We start from the raw sequence: 21198 nt of genomic DNA, 5'->3' as shown, positions 1-21198 counted from the left end.
CACTAGAAACGGCTTCTTCTCGTCTCAGTGACTGAGTAGCACAGTCAAGAGAGGTGATGCAATACACCCTACCATGGTACCAATTCTCACTCCCTACAATGAAGATATCAGTTCCCCATACGCTGAGGTTGAAGAGAAAGAGCATTGTTTCTGCCCCCAGCCTGATGGTGAACTTTCAGAGGACACGTAGCTTATTCCTTGGAAGATAGAGAGGTGTAATGTCAACAGCCTGGTGACCAACTAGTCCAGGCCACAGAGCAGAGATGTTCGCTCCTCACACGAGATAGGCATCGCGTCATTTGCACATAAAGAAACGCCACTGTTTATCACTGAGATATTAATTCCCAGTACCCATAAAGACAACATGCTCACCATGTCCACACTCGAGCAGAAGAGAGAGCGACGTTGAGAAACGTGCTATCATCTCACTCAGTGTCACAGTGTAAAGACGACCAGAGAGGTGAAAGTCTGCACCAACTCCCGCACTGTCATGGCCTTGTATATTGCGTCAAAGACTAAAATTTGGTAGTTTGACATCCCTCTTCACCGCCATCTCCTTACCTAACTTACTATGTGGCAATGTTAACCTCCTAATGGGAAGACAAGCCCCTCACCTGGCCAGATCTCGTAGAGGTCACCCACAGACTCTGATCTTCTCACACCAATGTTTTGTTTTGTTTTTTAATTTAAATCACCAGCCCAACCCCATTTATCCAGACACATTCCCTCTCTTTCATTTTCACTGGGACTGACGCAGTTAACAACAGCACATTGCTGTGAATCATCTGTGTAGGGTTTCCCGTGATTCTCCCAGTTCTCCTGGGAAGCGAGTCCCACTGTTAGCCTCCATGCATCTTTACAGCTGCTCAGCTAATCAAATGGTAAAACGGTAACGGTGTCATATTCTTCCTCTCTCGTTTGTTGTGCAGGAGCACTCACATTCACTGGAGCAGTGGTTCTCCACCTTCCTAATGCGTCACTCTTTTAATACAGTTCTTCATGCTGTGGTCCACCCCCAACCATAAAATCATTTCACTGCCCCTTCATACCTGTGAAAATCACTACAGTAAAGAATGCTGGTTGAATTACTATATTCTATACCTCGCAAGCCCAAGTTTAACATCGCTCATAGGTTTATTACGGGTGTGGGTGTCCATATAAATAGTTAAATATAGAAGGCTCAGTTCATTTACATGTTAATTGCCTGAGATTTAACAGGCAATCACTAGTTAGTGGTAAACATCCCTGACATCACTTTATATAGCAACGGTAATATACAATTTAGCAACATTTATTTTGCACATAACATTCCTGAAAGAAAGCCTCTGGGTAACTATGGTATAATTTACCTAGCAAAATACTAAAATCAAATAGCCAAGGATTGGGGTGAGAGTAAGAATATAGCTGGACCTCAAGGGAGCAGATTTTCACAAAACGACTCAACTTCCAATGAGAACTAAAGTGGTAACACAGTGTATGTGGGCAGATGCAGGGAATAATCAGAATGTCTACACACGCAATGGGAGGGGCTGGGGTTTGTTTGTTTGTTTATGTGCTGTGGAAGCATAAGGAGCTGAGTTCTGGTCTCTGGTCCTCATGTAAACTCCAGGTAGGCATGGCAGCCCTTCCTGCTATCTCAGCACTAGACAAAAGACAGGGGAGCCTGACATCAGCCTAGGTTAGCAGAAGGTCTGAGCTCTTCCCTCAGAGGTCCACAGTACACGCTCCTCCACACAGACCAGCCGTGTACACACTTGGATGCGTAACGCGTATGGATGCACACAGAGAAGGAAACTTCAACCACAACGTGGAGTTTCTAGGACTTGTTGGTAAGTGCAATAAGCCAGCCAGAGCGAGGAAAGCACCACACAGATACGCGTGTGAGAGTTATCTTAAGGGAGCGAATCCATAGGCATCGCGTGAACTGGCGAGCACCAAGGGGAAACAGGGGGGTGGGAAGCCGCCTAAGGGGCCACAGCGATTCAGATTTGCAAGAGGAAAAGTTCTGAAAATCTGTTCCAGATAAACATGTGTGACTCTATTCAGCTGTGCACTGACGAAGTGGTTGAGATGGCAATTTGATAAAGCAGAGAGGAAACAGAATGAACTCCTTGTACATTTACTCCCCTCCTTCCATAGTACAATCTCGAAGCTTCGGGACTGTCAGTGCTTGAGATTTCCCTACTCCATCTGCCCTTAATCCTCCACTAAATCCACCCACACTACTAGATCCCAGAATGCCAGAATTCTTATCCAGGCTTCTCCAGTTTTTAATTTGTTTCATTTATCTTCTTTCTCCCTCCCTCCCCCTGTGTGTGTGTGTGTGTGTGTGTGTGTGTGTGTCCCTCCACAGTCCCACTATTGTCTTCTGATAAGCAGGGAAGATGATAATGCAAACCACTCAAGGCTGTTTGGGGATTGGGATGTTTAAATATGCACACTGCCCTTTGAACGGTTTCTGGAAAACAACAAATAATTACTCCCTAACGGCCAGATACAAAATAAGTTAAAGTTGATCTTAAAATAGCCAGATTCTAAGCAAAGTCATTTGGTTTTTGGACCAAGACGAATCTCATCTCGAATCTGAGAGTTGTGTGTGTGTGTGTGTGTGTGTGTGTGTCTTTTTGTTGTTGTTTTGTTTTGTTTTGTTTTTACTTACTGTGCAAAGAAAAACACAAGGATGCAATCTAGAATTTAGTGTCTCTGTCAAGGCCAGGAACGCCAATTCCTTGCCTCAGTATGAGCAGTTATTACACTGTGCCACACCCAATGCCTATGTTTGTGTGTTTTAGATAATAGCATCATAGTTAAGTGCTAGATAATCTCCTTGGCCATAGGACATCTCTCAAAGTTCCCATCTACATTTTAAGTTAATGAGTTGAGGGCTGAAATTTCTTTTAAATTCTAATGGAGAGGTCATGTCAAGTATAGCCATGATCTGGGATCAACCCAAGAAAGATTTTACCTTCCACAGTTTCCACAAAGAATGCCAAGCTGAGGCCCCATCACTGCCCTAACACCCACATGCTCCCTATCTGCATCTGCTTCCGCTGGGAACAGGCCCTTTGCTGCCCCCAACTACAGCCTGTAGCATATGTGTAGCTGAATCCAGCGCTTTCAAAACCCTGAACTGGGAAGCACGTAGGCACACACTCTTCCTTATTCTGCTCCACTTTGTGATAAAGTGCACACAGCCTTAATGGTCGATTAATCCAGGCAAAAACTGAAACAACGGTTCAGTACAAAGACCTTCAAATGGAGACTCACGATGTAAACACACTCTTCATGCCGCTACATCTCAGTGCTGCAGTACAAATAACTATTCGCCATCTCTCTGGATTTAAGAGCCACATTTTTAGACCAACAACCAGATGTTTCAAAATAGCCTACTGTGAATGTTTCCTCTCTGCATTTATAAATAGCACCCTGACCTCTTTTCCAACTGAATTCAAGAGCTTCCTCTTGATTCTGTGATTCTTAAAGTCTCTTGTTCTTGTGAAAAGACAAGTACTTCAACTGTCTCTGAACTTATATGCCTCTTTGTTTACATTTATTCCTTCAGTAAATGTTTAAGAAAGGGCTACTCTCTCCAAGATAATAGTGGGAAATATTTTTGTTTCAAGATAACAGTACTTATCTCTCTTGAGAACAGTGTCCAGTGCTACAAAGTGAAGATACAATGTCTTCCCTCTAGTAGTTTAAAAAAAGAGCAGGCTTAGACATGACAAACAAGCAAAGGAAATGGCATGGGTACAAACAACCAGCCCTGAGACAAACTGCTCCCTAGAACTGAAGAAGCACCATCGAGACAGAACAACATTCTCAGAAGAATATGATGTAAGCAAAATAGCACTTCCTCTGAAACAACAGAGAAGCTAAAATCTGTGACCTTCAATTTTATGAGGTTTGCAATGTAATGCTTTATTTAAATCTCACAGATTGGACACCATCCTTTCGAAGTGATCAGGGACTCTTGAAGTCCTCCATCAACTTGAGTAGTGCATCTAAAGACTTCAGAAAGTCAGAGCTTTCCAAATGCTGCCGGTTTAAGAGCCACTGAATAGGGTTTCAAGAAAAAAAAAAAAAAAGGGCCACAGGTGGAGACACCAGCCCCTGAAAGTAGAGCAAAGGCCACAAAGAAGGTACAAGGAGAGGAGATAAAGATCAGGCCACAGCAAGGAGGCAGAGCAGGTGCAGTGGACCCAGAGTTCAACAAGTGGTGATGTCAGAAGAGCAGCTGGACTCAGCTGCAGAACTGGAAGAGCGAAGCGTCTTCACCTATTCAGAATGAAGTCCTCCATAACCCTTCTCACCATCTCCACCCATCTTCCAGCTCATCCTAAAGCCAGAAAGACAGACCAGCTTCCCTGTTGTTGGACAGACTGAGCCTTTCTCTCCTCATGCTTAGCTGCACAGCATAACCACTGGTGTCAGTGTTTGTTTTGTGGTTTTGTTTTTGTTTTGTATTCCTTTTTTTGAGCTTTGAGAACCTTCAGGAATGATAAGCCATTTATTCCCTTAGCTACCTACCCCGATATACACCTAAGCATAAATCAGAAAAGAATTCTCTCCACCTCTCACAGACAGCTTTCAACAAAATGCCAACCTCGCCCAGGCCAGAACACCTGTCTTCTGCCTTGAGCCTGGGTAGAGAAGTCTGTTCATGCGGAGTCAAAACTTCAAGAAAAGGTCTATACCAACCGGGAAACCACTTCAATCAGGAAAAAAAAAAAAAAAAAAAAAAAAAAAAAAAAGCCAAAACGCCTTTACTACTCTTATATATTTGATTTGGGTGATATTTTCTGTAAATTTATTTATTGTGTGTGCCTGCACATGTATGGTGGGGTAACACAGCATTTGCATAGAGGTCAGAGGACGACTTGCTGAAGTCACTTGACTCCTTATACCATGGAGCCCTGGGATCAAGCTCATGTCATTAGCTTGGTGGAAATACCGCCACATACCAAGGCTCTGACCAATGTTTTTTAAATCTAATAAAGTCTAACGTAGAAATGATTCAAGGCTGTATACCCATCCTCACTTTTACGTTCACTGTGTTTAGCTAAAAGTTGAAGAATGTGTCTAGCACTGATAAGTAACAGTGTTTCACAAAGAATCTGAGCACATGCAAAGGCAAAGACCAAGAAGAAAATCAATAACCGCATCTGAAGAGGGGTGGACATGTGACAAGAGAAGCAGCTAAAGCAATGGCTGTCTTCATACTTTGACCTGTGTGCTCACTTTCACCACCCTGAGCTGGTTAGTTTCAAGGAAGTGTGTTAGGAAGTAATGAAACAAAAGGCAAAGTCTCCTTCTAGGACTCCTATAGCCCAGAGTTCTCAGAAGCAAAGTTTTAAAACTTCTGTTTTTGACATTAAGAAACAAACCAACAACAAAAACCCTGCAGTTCATGATAGCCCACGTGCTATTTACCCATGGTAACTACAAGTAGTTTAATCTGAAAAGCATTCACAGAGCCAGTGCCCCTCACCACCGGCCACCTGACATGTCAGGAAAACAAGAATTTGTTTCTAGGTGGACTGTCAGCGTCTCCTTTCACAGACAACCCAGAAATGCGTCTGACAGGCTAAGGAGACAGCGGACCACGGAAGTCAGTTTAACAAGCCGTCTGACTTACCCTGTGGGTACACTTTATTAAGATAAAAGCAACACCGCGGCTCTGGCACATCAGGTCTGTGTAACACCTCCCGGCGTGAGGACCACCTCGAATGTGCAGTCCTCTCTCCTCGGAGGGGAGCCGGGGGATGTCTCCATTTTAGGACGTAGCCTACTTGCACGACCCACTTTTATTTCCCTCTCTTTTAAACGCTGTTAAATGGTGGAACGGCAAGCGCCCCTGCCCTCCACATTTCTCTTGAGGGTGTACAAAAGTCGTAAAGAAGACTGACAGATGCTCCTCTCCTTCAAAAAGTTGCTGCACCCACAGCCACCTTCCACTTCCGGGCAGCGCTCCACGCGTCCTGGTGCTCAGTGCTTAAGTAAGGAGGATCAATACTGGCCTTGTAAGCGCGACGCTATTATTGGTAATAACAGTGACATCCGATTAAATGTACTTTCAAAAATAGCGTGTTTCAGCGCTTAAAAAAAGAATCCTAAGTGCCCTATTCTTCAAGGACAAACCTGATACCCGGCTACTAACTTACAAGAGCCTGAGACAGTTTTCCCCCCTAGTCCATCTTCTTTTGTGGTTTTTTTTTTTCCTCTAATCATCAAAGATTATCGTTCACAATATAATTTCACGAACCTTCCAAGTCAAGAAACCCCCGGTCGCCACAAAGGAATCCAAGACTGGTTTGAAAAAAAAAAAAAAAAAAACTTAGCATGAAGTAAAATAAAAACTTACTTGAATTAGTAGCTGGACACCAATTCTCCCACGAGAACTGCTTCCCACACTAAAGGCAAAAGAGCTGCCTGGCAAGAGCAATCCGGAGAGGTCCCGGGGTGCAGCGCCGGGTCCAGGCAGGTGGAGGCCGAATGATTGTAATTAAAGTTAATTAACAGGGCCGCCTTCTTACATGTGTGAGCGGCAGCGCGCGGGGGAGCACCGAGCCCCGATTCATTACCTCTACCGAGAAGAGAACTGGGTGCCTGGAAGTCGCCCAGGCTGCGATTGCTCGGGGGCGGAGGGAGGGCCGCGGCCGCGGCGGCGGACGGGATCGTCACCGGGCGGGTCAGATCGCAGAGGCCAGCACAGCCTGCGGATCGCTCGCCGGCTCGGCTGTCCGTCCCCACGCCCACCGGCGGGGAGCGCGGTGCGAGCGACGCGCGCCCCGGAGCGGAGCGCGCCGGCACCGGGAGCGCAGCGCGGCCGCCCAGCCCCGGCAGCGCCGCGCCGGCGGGTCCCCGCGGGCCGGTCCCGGTGGATCGGCCGCACCTGGGCGGGCGGGCGCGGGCTCGGCGAGCGCAGCCCCGGAAGCCGCGCCGCCCAGGTGCTCGGCGCCGCGCCCGGCGCTTCCTCCCGGCCCGGGGGCGGGTCCGCGGCCCGCGGGGGCTGCGCGCTCAGCGGCGGGGGCGGCGGGGCGGGCCGTCCCGGTTCCGCAGCATTGCTGCGCGGCTGAGTCACCGGCCTCTTGGCCGCGCCTGCCGCCGGGGCCACCTGGAGCGCGTCCGCCCGCTGGGGACCCGCGCAGGGCCCGGCCCCTCTCCCGCGGCGACCCTGGCCCGGTTCGTGCTGCCCGGGGTCGGGCTGGTGGCTGGGGGTGGAACCTGGCCGCCTGATTGCAGAAGCGTTTCAGTACCGGAGAACTTTCCCCGTGGCCTCAGCATTTCCCAAACTTCACTCAGGGAGGGCACAGGTTTTCCCAGGTCCTGGGAGTCGGCACATCTACCAAGCCTTCCTGAGAATTCTCCCCGTCACCGCTGTGGCCACATTCTAAGATCCCCTTTTCTGGGTGAATCTGAGGAGTACCAAAACACCAGTGTGGAGAGAAACGCTTCCCCCTGGGTAACCAGGTCTCCGGCCCTGGGGGCTGTTACAGTCTGGAAGGACTTTTCTGGCTTTGAACCAGTCCTTGTCTGATCTTCGTGATAAGATGAAAAAGAGGGGATCCCGCCCCAGAAAACTGCCTGAGAGCAAGTAGGATAATCGCTAGCCTTTTCTTTTCAGTGTTTGGTGTTTCGGTTTTTTGTTTTTGTTTTTAATAGATTACCTACCTGACTTTCTCTCTCTCTCTCCCTTAAAACTTGAAAGGACTTATCTTTACTCTGTATCTGTTGACGAAAGTGAAGCAATTACAGTGAAGCTAAGACCTTATTATGAAAATAAGATAATGGGTGAAGCTCACAGGGAGACAGTCTTCCCAGGAGCCCAGGAGTTTGTGAGTCCACACCATCAACTGTTCTCAGATTCCTGCCCGTCCGCAAGCACCATCCTTCCTAGGGCTTTCTGGGGGCCCTGAGCTACAGCTTCCCTTGCAAGCTAAATGCTTCACAGAAGGCCCCATTTTCTAGGCAAATTTCCTTTTTTTTTTTTCCAAAGCCTGCAGAATTGTTTTTGTTTGTTTTGCTTTTACTTTTACTTTCCATGGCATTTATAACAATTTTTTTTGTATGTGGTTCTTTGGATTCAGCTTAGTCCTACCCTCTTGGTTTCTTTTTCTTTCTTTCCTAACAGTTCTCACACTCTTGTTTTCCCTCTGAGGCAGCCAAATGCCTGACACATATTTTATATGTACGTCACAACTCTGAGTTGAAATAATTCCTCCAGTTTTGTAAATGCGGGTTTAATTGATCTTGAAAGTGGCTCATTAGTAGATGGCAGGTAAACTGAGCACATGTTCATTAGCCTTCTTAAGTCCTTCTCTGAACAAGAAGGTTAGAAAGCTGTGTTCTTACATCAGTTACGGTGTCTCGGGAGGGCGAGCTTTAACTCGTCTTCGATTTCCATTTCATGCTTGGTTTTATATTATAAGTAGGATTTGTGGCTCCTTACAATCTCTTAGTTCCTTGATTTTGTCATTTATTTATTTGGAGTTTTCAAAAATTGTTCAGTTGGATAATTTGAACACATAACACTGAAGGTACAACAGTAACAACTGCGAAACAGTCCTCTCCCAGGGGAAGGACTTAGGTGGTACAAGGTGCACCAATGATTCAACAGCAGCCACGGCAATAAAATACCACTCCATCGCGTACCGCGTACCGTATCAGCTGCTCACGAGTGCCATCTCGGCCTGATGGATCTTCATATACGGAGGGAAGGAAAAGATGGCTCAGAAAAGATGATAAAAGCGACCTTTTATTAATTGCTTGTTAATCACGAGTCTCTAGCCAAATGCCTGATACATATTTTATATGTACGCCACAACTCTGAGTTGAAATAATTCTTCCAGTTTTGTAAATGCAGGTTTAATTGAAGTTGAAAGTGGCTAAGTGGTAAATGGCAGGTAAATTGAGCGCATCTAAGCTGTATTGGTGCAACGTAAATTATTTAAGTGAGGCATTAAGGGTAAAAAGTAGACAAAGAAATTGACTTTCTATGAGCATTAAGATATGGATACGTCGACTGCCAAGTTCTTGGAGTGGCTCCCTGTTCCCAGGATTTTCCATCAAGGTTGGAGTTCCTCCAAGGTGACCTGCCCTACCCCTAGCTCCTAGATTTTTGATAGCAGATCAAGCGGATCTGCTTAGCCACACATCTGCCTTTGTTGCTCTCCTCCCTAAGTACCCGTAATGTGCCGGCATGAGAGAGGTGACGACTGAAACCTCCTTCCACCTCTCTTCTCTCTCGTTCTCTCTCAGTCTCCCTTGTGTTTCTTACCCTAGGGCAGCACTAACATTCACTGACTCCTTACATGACGGTTTTTGCTCCAAAGCTTTAGCTGTAGGAACTCATGGGATGACATCAGCAGCTCTTTGAAAGTGCTGGGCCTCAAAAGGCTGCACTCGGGATGGAGCCAAACTCACCCTATGGGCCGAGGCAGTTCATTTGAGTACCTTTAACAGAATGTCCGTCGGAGCACTGTGATTATACATCTAAGGACCTAGGAATTAGTAACCCCTCAGTGCTCTTGGTCCTATTTTTTTTCTCCCATGATTCTCCAAGACCTAAGTTCAAGTTTCACTTCCTTATCAATATTTTAAAAATATCTTTGATAGCCAGAATGGCTTACCCATAAAATTTAAAGTGACCATTCATTTTGTATAAAATGCCCAATATTATTTTCCCAGGTAGAAAATGTTAGGGTTGTAGATGAGACAGGCAAATACTTCACAATATTTAAATAAGCAAGTAGATGTGAATAAGCAAATAACATATCAATTTACAAATACTGTACTTTATGTACCACTTATAGTTTATGAACTAAGATAAATAACCATGCAATTTGCTGTAAAAATTTACCTGGAGAATCATATGTAAATAATGTTGTGTTCTCCCTTCTTTCATTACTACATCACATGATGCTCTGTTGTTACAAACTGGTATAAACTTTACTTATATATTGTACAATGAGTCAATTTGTTCATTTTATCTAACTGAAACTTTATGTCCTTTGATTAGCATATCAACACCCTTCTTACCCCCTTACCTCTCTGGTAAGCACGGTTCTGCACTGCACTTCTATGATCTCTCTCTCTCTCTCTCTCACACACACACATTCTCAGTGGTATATCTGCTGGTTGAGTGTGTCTGTTTGTCTGCATGTCTGTCTGTTTGTTTCTGTTTTCCATTTGACATAAGCTGAAGTCATTGGGGAAGGAGGCCATGAATTACAGTTGTCTCAGTCTGACTGGCTTCTGGTTGGCCCTGTGGATTGTTTTCTTTATAGACTGATGTGGGAAGGCCCAGTCTACGTGAGGAGGTGACATCCCTGGGCAGATAGCCCTGGATTATATAAGAAATAGAGCAGAGCAAGCCATGGAGAGCAAGCCACTAAGCACATTCCTCCATGGCCTCTGCTCCAGTCTCTGCCTTGGCTTCCTTCAATGATGGACTGTGATCAGGAGGCAGAAGACAAGCCCTTTCTTTCTCGCGTTGGTTTTGGTCAGGGTGATTCTTAGACTCTTCAGGCACTGCATCATCACTAGTCACAACTTCTTTAGATTTTGTGTGGAGGAAAGATGGTGCAGTGTTGTTGCTCTGCACTTAGGCTATTTTACTCCGTATCTCTCAACAGTTCAAGGCCATTCTGTAAAACACACCGAGACATTGTTCTGATTTGCTTTTTACCTCTCTGATCAAGACCATGGCCAAAAGTCTCCACCACCTCCCAAAACCATCAGCTGGGCCAAATTGGTCAACAAGTGAATCTCTGACCGACGTTGTATTTTCAAACCATATCAACCTCTGAGTGTGTGCGAAGTCTGACTGAAGATATTGCAGGCTGTGCTTGCCACCTTGGTCCTTGGAAGTAATAAAGTTAATTAACCGAAGGAAACAAGGAGGTGCTGTGATATTTATGTGTTTGAACTAGGCATTTAGACTCATTAGACTTTTTAGTCCTCTCAAAATGCGGAGAATAAGGTTCTGCCACGATCTCCTCTACAATCCCCATAGAGACTGAAGGTTCTCTCAGCTAAGAATGTCCAAGCTTTAAACGAGAGATCTAGGATCCAAAACATGTGATACGGGTTCAGTCCTGTGCCTATTCTATGACGACATAGAAAGTTCTCTAAAAATACCAGCCATAAAGAAAAGTAAAACCATGACAGAAAAATGAGAAGAACTGGAAATTATAAAGTGTCAGATGTAGGATCTTCACCAACCCTATATCTGACAGAGAGATAATATCCAGTATCTATAAAGAATTTCAAGAAGTTAAACAACAACAAATCAAGTAATCCAATTAAAAAATGAGGTACAGAGCTAAAGAGAGAATTCTCAATAGAGGAATATCAAATGGCTGAAAAAGAAATGCTTAACATCCTTAAACTTAAAGAAATGCTCAACATACTTAACCATCAGAGAGATACAAATCAAAATGACCCTGAGATTTCACCTTACAACCATCAGAATGGCTAAGATGAATAACTCAAGTGACAACACATGCTGGAGAGGATGTGGAGAAAGGGGAACCTTCCTGCATTGCTGGTGGGAATGTAAACTTGTACAACCATTCTGGAAAGCAATCTGGCACTTACTCAGACAATTAGGAATAGCGCTTCCTCAAGATCCAGCTATACCACTCCTAGACATATATCCAAAAGAGGCTCAAATGCACAATAAGGATATTTGCTCAACCATGTTTGTAGCAGATTTATTAGTAATAGCCAGAACCTGGAAACAACCCAGATACCCCTCAGCTGAGGAATGGATACAGAAATTGTGGTACATCTACACAATGGAATATTACTCAGCATAAAAAATAAAGCATGAAATTTGTAGGTAAATGGTGGGAACTGGAAAAGATCATCCTGAGTGAGGTATCCCAGAAGCAGAAAGACACAAAGGGTATATACTCATAAGTGGATATTAGACATATAATATAAGCTAAACCTACTAAAATCTGTACACCTAAGAAACTAATCAGTGGACTTGGGGAGGAGCATGCATGCAGAAAGGGGAGGAAGGGTGGGATCGGGAGGGGAGGAGGGAGGGGCTTATGGGGGGATACAAAATGAACAAAGTGTAATTAATAATACTAAAAAACAAACATGCAAAAAAAACAAAAAAGAAAATACAGTAGAAATAAAAAAAAAAAAAGAAACTAATCAAGAGGGAGGACTCTGGCTAAAATGCTCAATCCCCATTCAGAAAGGCAAAGAGGATGGGCATAGGAGGAGGGAGAAAACAGGGAACAGGACAGGAGCCTGCCACAGAAGGCCTTTGAAAGGCTCTATCCTGCAGGGTATTAAAGGAGATGCTGAGACTTATGGCCAACCTTTGAGCACAGTGGAGGGAATCTTATGAAAGAAGTTTAAAATAATAAGACCTGAAGAGGACAGGAGCTACACAAGGAGAGCAACAGAACCAAAATTCTGGGCACAGGGACCTTTTCTGAGACTAATACTAAAACCAAGGACCATGATGGACATAACCTAGAACCCCTGTACAGATGTAGCCCATGGCAGCTCAGTGTCCAAGTGAGTTCCCTAGTAATGGGAACCAGGACTGTCTCTGATATGAACTCAGTGGCTGGCTCTTCGATCACCTCCCCCTGATGGGGGAGCATCCTTACCAGGCCACAGAGGAAGACAATGCACCCAGTCCTGATGAGACTTGATAGTCTAGGATTAGAAGGAAGGAGAGGAGGACCTCCCCTATCAGTGGAGTTGGGGAGGGGCATGGATGGAGAAGGGGGAGGGAGGGTGGGATTGGGAGGGGTTAGAAGGGGGATACAAAGTGAGTAAAGTATAATTAATAAAAATTAAAATAAAAATGTTGAGAAAAGAATATTAAATTCAGAAAGCCAAAGGCAATGTGCTCTACTTCATACGTATAACATAGATTTTGATTTTGTATCATATTTGAGCAGATATGTATGTGGTTATGACACATCCTGAAACTAGAGACCAGGATAGGGGAAAGGGGGCTTTTAAAGAGGGGTTATAAAGAAAAACACAGAAAGAAGGGAACAGTATGAATGTGACATATACTCTGAAGAGGAGTTCTGAGAGGAAAGGAAGCAAGGAGACGGGGCGGAGCAGAGAAGGAGGGCGATGGAGGATGACCAGCAAAAGCAGAATATTGTGAAAACACCCAGTGAAACCCATTGGTTTGTATGCTTATTTGAAAAAGAAAAATAGTTTGACCATACAGACTTATTTTCTGAGGCTAGGATTTTTCTGGGTGGGGGTGGAGGGAGTGCTGTTCCTGATGCTGAATGGTAGGTTCTCTCAGGGTTCTCCCTGTGGTTTTAACTGAGTGGGAAATCCTTCTCGGTCAGCTGTGCACTTCGACTACAGAGACACACCTCTTCTTCCTGTTTGCTAACTCCTGAAGTACCCTCAGAGGGCTTTAGGAAAATGTTTGCTTTGTTAATCTGAAAGACTTTGACACCTTAGCCTGACTCCTTATTGGAAGAAATGCTTTGAAAGCATCACTTAAGTCCTCACCGTGACAACCCATAAGTGGTCCACATGCCTGGACTGCAGTAGACATGACAGCTGAAGAAAACGCTCTGAGAACTCATCCAAACTGTGACGGCATTGTGGAAGCAACATATTTTAAAATGTTTTAGAGAGAACTGTGGAGTAATATCAAGAAAATGGGTAATGTATGTTCTCCTATAAAAACTACCACTTAGAAACTCATTTAGACGCTGGAGCTCAGAGCCTCATACTAATGTGCATATTTTATGCTCGACTTCTTCCTAAGAGGAACTTCATATTAAAATGGATTGCTGTTGGCCAGGCAACAGTCATAATGGAATTGCTAGTGCCTTCCTGCTTATACTGTCAGCATTTCGTGTGGGTTATTTACACCTACAGTTCTACATATACTGAGCATGTCAGCTAACATTTTCAGACAGTTTATAGAAGGTTTCACTTGAAAGAAGAGGAAAAAGAACAGTGAGATACTGATAAACATCTGTGTCTCAAAAACCTTAAAAACCTGTCTTCCTATATATAATAAAAAGGTTAAATAATATTAAACAACATCTCACAGTTTAGGACATGCTAATTTTTTTTCTGAGAAATATGTAGAAGATTGGGGAAAAAGACCACATTTTAAAATCGATAGCATGCTCTAATTTCTAAATGGTAAAAATAGAATCTAACTTTAATGTTTTCTGATATAGCTTCTCTTAAGAAAAAAAATAATTGCTAAGAAACATTTTACAAAACTGAACTGTTGCCCAAAGGATTTGTGGATGAGATACATTCACTGGGCAGATAATTTTTACATCATTTTGTTGTATCAGTTCTTTTCTCTGTGTTTTCATAGTTGAATTTACAAGATACATTTTTTTAAAATCTGTTTTTCTGTATGAGAGCTTGGAAATAATGTTTGGCTCCGTTCTTTCCTCTTTTTGCTACATAGTATCCTTATAAAGGCTTTGAAAGCATAAAATAAAGTAGGGATTTTGGCAAAACAAAGGATAAGGGTGCAACACAAAATCCACGGCCAGAAATAGACTCCTTATGAACCAAGAAACTGCACAGCCAAGAAGGCATTTGAAAGCTCTCATGTTACCATGTGAGTGGTAAATGAAATGCAAGAGAAGAACTGATAGGAGAGTGCACCTCAAGACATCTTCAGTGAAGACTGAGCTCACGAGATGGTGGCCTGGGCATCGAGTGGAAGCAGAAAGTCTGCAGTTTTATTGGGCCACAGAGTTCAGCAAATTTTAATTGGTTCACAAAAGAGGCATTACACTAAAAATACAGACTTTTTAAAACTTCTCTTAAAGAATCAAAAAGCCTGATGACTTTGCTTTCTCAAGAAGCAAGTGGACTTTGGGAAGATGGCTGCTGTTGTTTGGTCAGGACACTGTTTCTTTTGCTGTTTTCCTCCTGGAGCTGATGCTCAGAAGTGGCGGCCATGCATATGTGAATTTTTGTTTTCCTGAAATTGTCATCAGTGACAGATAAGTTTGCCTTGGGGTAAGCTTGAGGATTTCTAAAACAGAAATCTTAGGAAAACACAGGCCAGATGATGGTATAATACCAACCATAGCAAGATTGCTTTATCATGAGCAGCAAGAAAATAGTCCTAACATCGACTTCAGCTGTTATTGAGTCTTAAGTCAAATCACACAGTAAATACTTTTAACATTCAACTTATTTAATAGGTATTTGGGAGATGTAATGAGCCCCAGATGCTGAACTTAATAAAGTAGACAAAATTAATATACTCTTAGAGCTTAAAATGTGATTGCAGAGGAAGATAGTACCAAATAATAGTATTTAAAATGTATACTGGTGTGTATGTGTGTGAGAGAGTGTGTGTGTGGTCAGTATGTGCACTGTTCATATTCACCTATGGCCTATATACTATGTATATAGCATACATATTTATAAATAAATACATGGCACTTCTTCCCAGTACGTTTACGCATATATGTTGATGTTTATAGCACATGTATGCATCATCATATTTAAAACAGGAATTGATGATAACTTATCTCCAAACTCTAAAAGATCTGCTCATTGTATATTGCTTAAATTATTAAATTTGAATTGGAAATGGAGAAAATGCTTATCTGCTGCCCCCCAGTCTTGTAACTCAGGCGGTAGTAGATTTTGCCCTTCCTACCCCCACCCACCCATCCTTAGCACACAATCTGCCTTGTGCTAGGGAATAACTTACCTGGTGTACTTGGAAGGAGTCATTGGCCTCATGGACCCTGCTCCTTAGTCCCCGATTTCTCTTTATTGGGCTGCCATTCAGAAATAAGAAATCTGTGCTGCTCTTCCTAGCTGAGAATCCCTGGGAAATCTCAATCTGTCCACAATTTCCCAAGTCTGATGTGTTGTCTAAAATAATGAAAGTAGTATTTGTCATCATGTGTGTGAGTCCTATCAATCTGTCCATTCATTTCAAACCAAGTACCACATTTAGGGTATTGGAACAAACAATATTTTATGCTAGAAAATAGTCAGGAAAAGGAAGAGTTTTTATTTATAACTCCAAAACATCTTTTTTAAACAAGTGGCATTTAAATTGAGAATTGAGGAAGTGGGTGTGAGATTTGTGCTATGTGTGCTTGGGGGAGGCAAAGATGTTTTTCAGGCAAAGAAGAACATTTGGGAAACCTTAGAGAAAGTGAAAAGCAGAAACCTTAGAGGAACTGAGAAAAAAAAAAAAAGGTCTCTTCCAGTGAAATAGCGAATAGGACAAGTCGGAAGAGCAGGTTGTTACAATAAGTAGAGTCTTCTGGCCACGCACAGGGGTGGGATTTTATAAGAAAGAAACAGGAAATTATTGCAGGGATTTAAGAGGAAAAATCGTAGTTACCCTATTTGGTGGTTTATATCATTTTCAATCCCCAATAGAAAATATATGAGCTGGATGAATTTCAGCACATCAAGGTTCTATTGCAAACATTGTGATTGTGACAACATGGACATGAATCTGTGGCTACTTCATCTGTGAAGAAATGTAATGACATTGGTGAATTTCCAGGTTGTACCTTACCAACAAGATGGATGTATGAACAAGTCAGTGGCACTCAGCTTTAAATATTTTTTAAATATGTGTGTGTGTGTGTGTGTGTGATGCCCCTGTATAGATTCCAGCAAGCGTACACTTCCAGTTTGTGCAGTAAAGTTCGAATATTTAAGAATCTATGTGTTTTATTAAGTCTCAGATGCCCTTGTGTGTGTGTGTAGAAATAAGTTCAGCTGCTATCCTCAAACCTAGTCCCTAGAAGTAGTTTAAAAGGCAAAGAAAAACGGATAAAAATGTCCCAGCTATTCATGAAAGTTTTGGTTGATCTGGGAGCGAGATGCTGACTCAGCTAATTTCTTTGTAGCTAAGAGTGCCACAAACTGGCACGTGGGCTGAAAAGTGTCTCTGTCATCAGCTTAGTGCTTCGGTTGCTGTCACTCGTACACCAGCCCTGTCTGTGTTCTTCCTTGAGGAACCAAATTCCCGTGCAAGAATGTCTATCTGGAGCGGTGACAGTCGTCCTCTCTAAACCATGTGGTGCCACTCCCGTGGAGTGGGGTCTGGCAGCGTCTCAGTTCTGCCCAGCAGCAGCCGCAGCCCTTCAAAGACCTAACTCACAGGCTTGCGCTTCCTCCGCTCCACGTGGTCTCCGCAGCATCCGGTGTGACGGTTTTATTTATTTATTTTTCCTGTGGCGGTGCTCACATCCCCACTACTGTTGCTTCAGTCTGGTTTAGCAGTCAAAACACAATGTCTGCCCGGTAGGTTCTGCAAGCCTTTTAAGAAAAGCATGGTAGTCAGGCTTGATTGAGCTGCTTTTTCTTCTACCCACAAAGGAACTTCTGCACCTGCATTCCCTGAGCCGTAAACACCTGGATTTTTTTCAATGTAGCTTTTAGGGCATCAGCAAAAGAGATTTTTTTTTCCCATTGATTCAAAGAGGAAAATAAAACAGTACTGTCACTAGTTCCTCTTTTCTATGCTCTGGATAAAGACAGCTTTTTACTAAACAATATGTTTTAAAAACCACCAATTTAATTAATGTGCTCGTGCTCGTGAAGCACGCAGTACGTAGGACATTTGCCACTAAGGACCAGTGCACCTCAGATGTCATCAGATGGGTACACACTTTATTGTTATTTAATCCATTCCCATTCCCAATTTAATTTTGGACTATCTCCGGCCCCTGCTAAGAACATATGTGCTCCCTGCCTTTCTATTTTATCTATATGGCAAAAAATGCCATCTACGTGATAGAAATATTTAGACTGGTCTAACAGAGAGAGCAGCATCAGTTAATTGTGCGTAAACCTTATTGGTCCTCTCTTAGCACATTTTACCACAAGCCTGTTTCAGGGTTGAAGCCAGATCTGGGCTAACGGGTAGGGCAGGAAGGGCTACACATTTCCTTTCCCTCAGATCCACTCCTAGCTGCTGTTACTCCTCAAGAGTCAGGCCAGAGGAGGAGACTGACAAACAAGCTGCTGTTTTAGGTTGTGAGATTAATTGTAATTCGCTGGTACTTTCAAGCCTCCACCCCTTCTCCCACACACCCTTTACCTCCCGCTCTAGTGTGGGGATGCTGAGAATACAACCCTTTGAAGCCCTTCCACGAACTCTCTCTTTAATAAGCCCACTGTCTCCAGTGGCTTCACCAAACTTCTCTTCCATTCTCCACAGCGCGAGCAAAATTCTCCATACACGCTGGTGCTGACCCTCTTACTTTCTGTGGGGCTGAGACTCAGCCTCCGATTGACACCACAGATACCATGATTGAGTAACAAATAAGATATTTAGCTGAGTGTACTATTTGGTAGATGTGAATTAGAATAGCCGTAAAGCATTCTGCCAAGATGGATTCCCTTCGTGACTGTAGCACGTGTTCTTATAGGGCGCCATATTTCCTAAAGCTTGCCCGGTCCCACCCGGTAGACAAGCTCCTTCTTTGATCTTCACGCGGCTTTGGGGCTTGTACTATATTCTCAGCCTCATTTTCCAGCTGATGGTCCCCAAAGGTAGAGCAGTGTACGCGGCTTGTGCAAAGTCGCCTGAGTTCAGTGCAGTGGCAGGGGAATCTGGGTAGCACAGTGGGTACAGAAGCTAGCTCACTACCATTGCCACAGCAGCCCACCCTCCTAAACTAGTCACTGCACAGACCTCGGCAGCTTTCATCTCTGTATTGAAGAAATGTTCCACTGAGTGAGGCATGTCCCGGGTACAGGTCTGTGCACCGCTCTAATCTTCCTGTTAAACAGCATGAGACACCAAGAGGCAAGTCTTCAAAGTATCCTCTGGAAGAATTCTAGCCGGGACTTTACACACGTTCTCACATATTGCCTCAGGCACACCGTCATACACGTCCCGACTGCAACTTCTGTTGATAGTTGAATAAAAACGTGCTTTATTTAGCTACGATCTCTAGGAGTCAAGCTACAATTTTGAATGCTAGTTTACATATCTCTTTCTGAGAGCTTTGGAAATATTATTACTCCTGAGAAAGAAAGTAGAATGAGGCAATCACATTACCGGGAAGGTCATCCACAAACCACATTAGTATCACCGTAACTTCAAAGTATGTATACCTGCTAAGTAAGCAAGACAGCATGTTAGAGCATTGAACACATGGATGTTCTCGGCTCACAGGCCACAGCAGAGAAAAGAGGACTCAGCTCGAGGACAGCTCTGGTAGTGATTGTTATTAACGCAGAATATCGAGATAACTTTAAGGTGAAAGAGAGACAGAATCATGAAAGCATTTTATTAAGGATTTAAGTGAATAAGATGGCTATGTCAACAGAAGCTCCCACAGCTCTTTCTCATGACCCTGCTGGCAACATAAAAGTGGCATTTCTCAACTAGAGTCTCATTTCAGATCTCTCTGAGAGCCTTTAGAAGAGAGGGGCTACTTGGTTAAATAACCCTGGAAAACATATCAATTAATGCCCTCTCCTGAAGAATTAATGACACACATCCTATCAAAGTCCTCAAGTGAGTCCTGCAGAGAACAAACCTGATCTGATCCTATTTAACTGAGTACTCCCTGGTTTCATTTAATCAAGACACCAAACTTACGCCACTGAATCACACTTTCAAAACTGCTGATTCTCCCTGTTAGAAACACTTATTGCCTTTGCAAAGGACCAGGATTCATTTCAAACCCCTACATGCTGCCTCGCAACCAGCTTATCTCCAGTTCCAAGGGATCTCTCACCCTCTTTTGCCCCCCCCCCCCACGCACCCGGCATGCATACCTACATGCAGGCAAAACCCCCACACAAATAAAATAGATAAACATGTTTTGTTTGTTTCAGCACTTGCTCGAGAGACTCTATAGCAGTATCACTTCTGAAAGGCTGGCTCTGAATAATTATGGAACCCCATAGCCAAGAGGTGGTAGTCAAGGAAGATGATTGAAGATTTTTCTTGCAGCAAAACTATTGAGACTGTTTCAACGGGGAGTTTATAGAAAATTATGTGAATTTATCTATCATCTATATCTATATATATAATCTATCTCTATCTATCTATTTATCTATCTATATGTCCATTATTTTTAACATAAGATAAGATATTTTTAAGATAAGATATTGCTCAATAAGCTGGCCTCAAACTTGCAATCCTCCTGCCCTCAAGTACAGATGACAAACATCGCCCACCATGCCCGACTAGAATTTATTTTTCAAATGTTATCTATGTGCAGGCAGTTTAAAGATCTGTTCAAGGTTCACAGACTTGCAACTGGAAATGGTGTTTAGTCTTGCACATGGATGCGTCAACCCAGCTCCTCATGGAAATGGAAGTAGATAGTCCCTAAAGATAAAGTGAAGGTTTATTTTGAATAAAAACTATTTGCATCTAAACTACTTATATCCAAAAAGTAATAAAGATTATAACGTTTTATATAGAGAGAAATTCAGCTTCAACCATTTGTAGATGGATAATAACAAATGTCATATCTCATTGAAAAGATGGATGTGGGAAGTGAAAATGGGGAAAGTGTGAGTAATTGAGAGGCGCCTTCTCACCAGATCTTAACTTGGCTGCCATGCTGAGCTTCAACTCCCACCTCCAGACTATATGACATTTCTGTTGTTTACCTAACCCCAATCCCAATCTATGATAATTTGTAACAACAGCCCAACAAACAAACAAAAAAAAGGCAATGTTTTTATCAACATGGGGTACAACCATGGACAAATGTGGTTGCTCTTGATTCTCTCTCGTCCTTAGAAAGAAAAGAATGAACTGAAAAGATCATCCTGAGTGAGGTAAGCAGAAAGACGCATATGGTATATACTCACTTATAAGTGGATAATAGCCATATAATATAGGATAAACATACTAAAATCTTTAGTCCTAAAGAAGCTAAACAACAAGAAGTATTCTAGGAAAGATGCTTAATCCTCATTGAGAAGGACAAACAGGTTAGACATCAGAAGTAGGAGAATACAAGGAACAGGACAGGATCATTTCACAGGGGGCCTCTGAAAGATTGTTCACCAGGATATTGAAAGAGATACTGAGACTCATAGCCAAATTTTGGGCAGAATGCTGGAAACCTTATGGAGGAGGAAGGAGATAGCAAGGCCTGGAGGGGACAAGAACTGCACAAGGAGAATAACAGAACCAAAAAACCTGGGCCCAGGGGGACTTGCAGAGACTAATACTTCACCAAGGACCATGTA

The 21198-nt window shown here is 43.3% G+C and overlaps 1 protein-coding gene across 4 annotated transcripts in view; it reads right to left on the bottom strand.

Annotated features, from left to right (window-relative positions):
- Arap2 (ArfGAP with RhoGAP domain, ankyrin repeat and PH domain 2) overlaps positions 1-21198 on the bottom strand; it is a 208289-nt gene that overhangs the window by 165150 nt on the left and 21941 nt on the right. For 2 of the 4 annotated variants that reach the window (XM_021658054.2, XM_021658056.2), the window contains exon 1: positions 6365-6873. The exons of 1 other annotated variant lie outside the window; for it this stretch is intronic. The gene's annotated coding sequence lies outside the window, so the exon portion shown is untranslated. Of the gene's footprint in view, positions 1-5638; positions 5655-6364; positions 6874-21198 lie in introns of those variants that run through there. One more of the 4 variants, XM_060365296.1, reaches the window with a different exon arrangement.

This window comes from Meriones unguiculatus, chromosome 12, assembly GCF_030254825.1.
Source record: "Meriones unguiculatus strain TT.TT164.6M chromosome 12, Bangor_MerUng_6.1, whole genome shotgun sequence".
Taxonomy (NCBI): domain Eukaryota; kingdom Metazoa; phylum Chordata; class Mammalia; order Rodentia; family Muridae; genus Meriones; species Meriones unguiculatus.
This window is presented reverse-complemented; position numbering and strand designations above follow the sequence as displayed.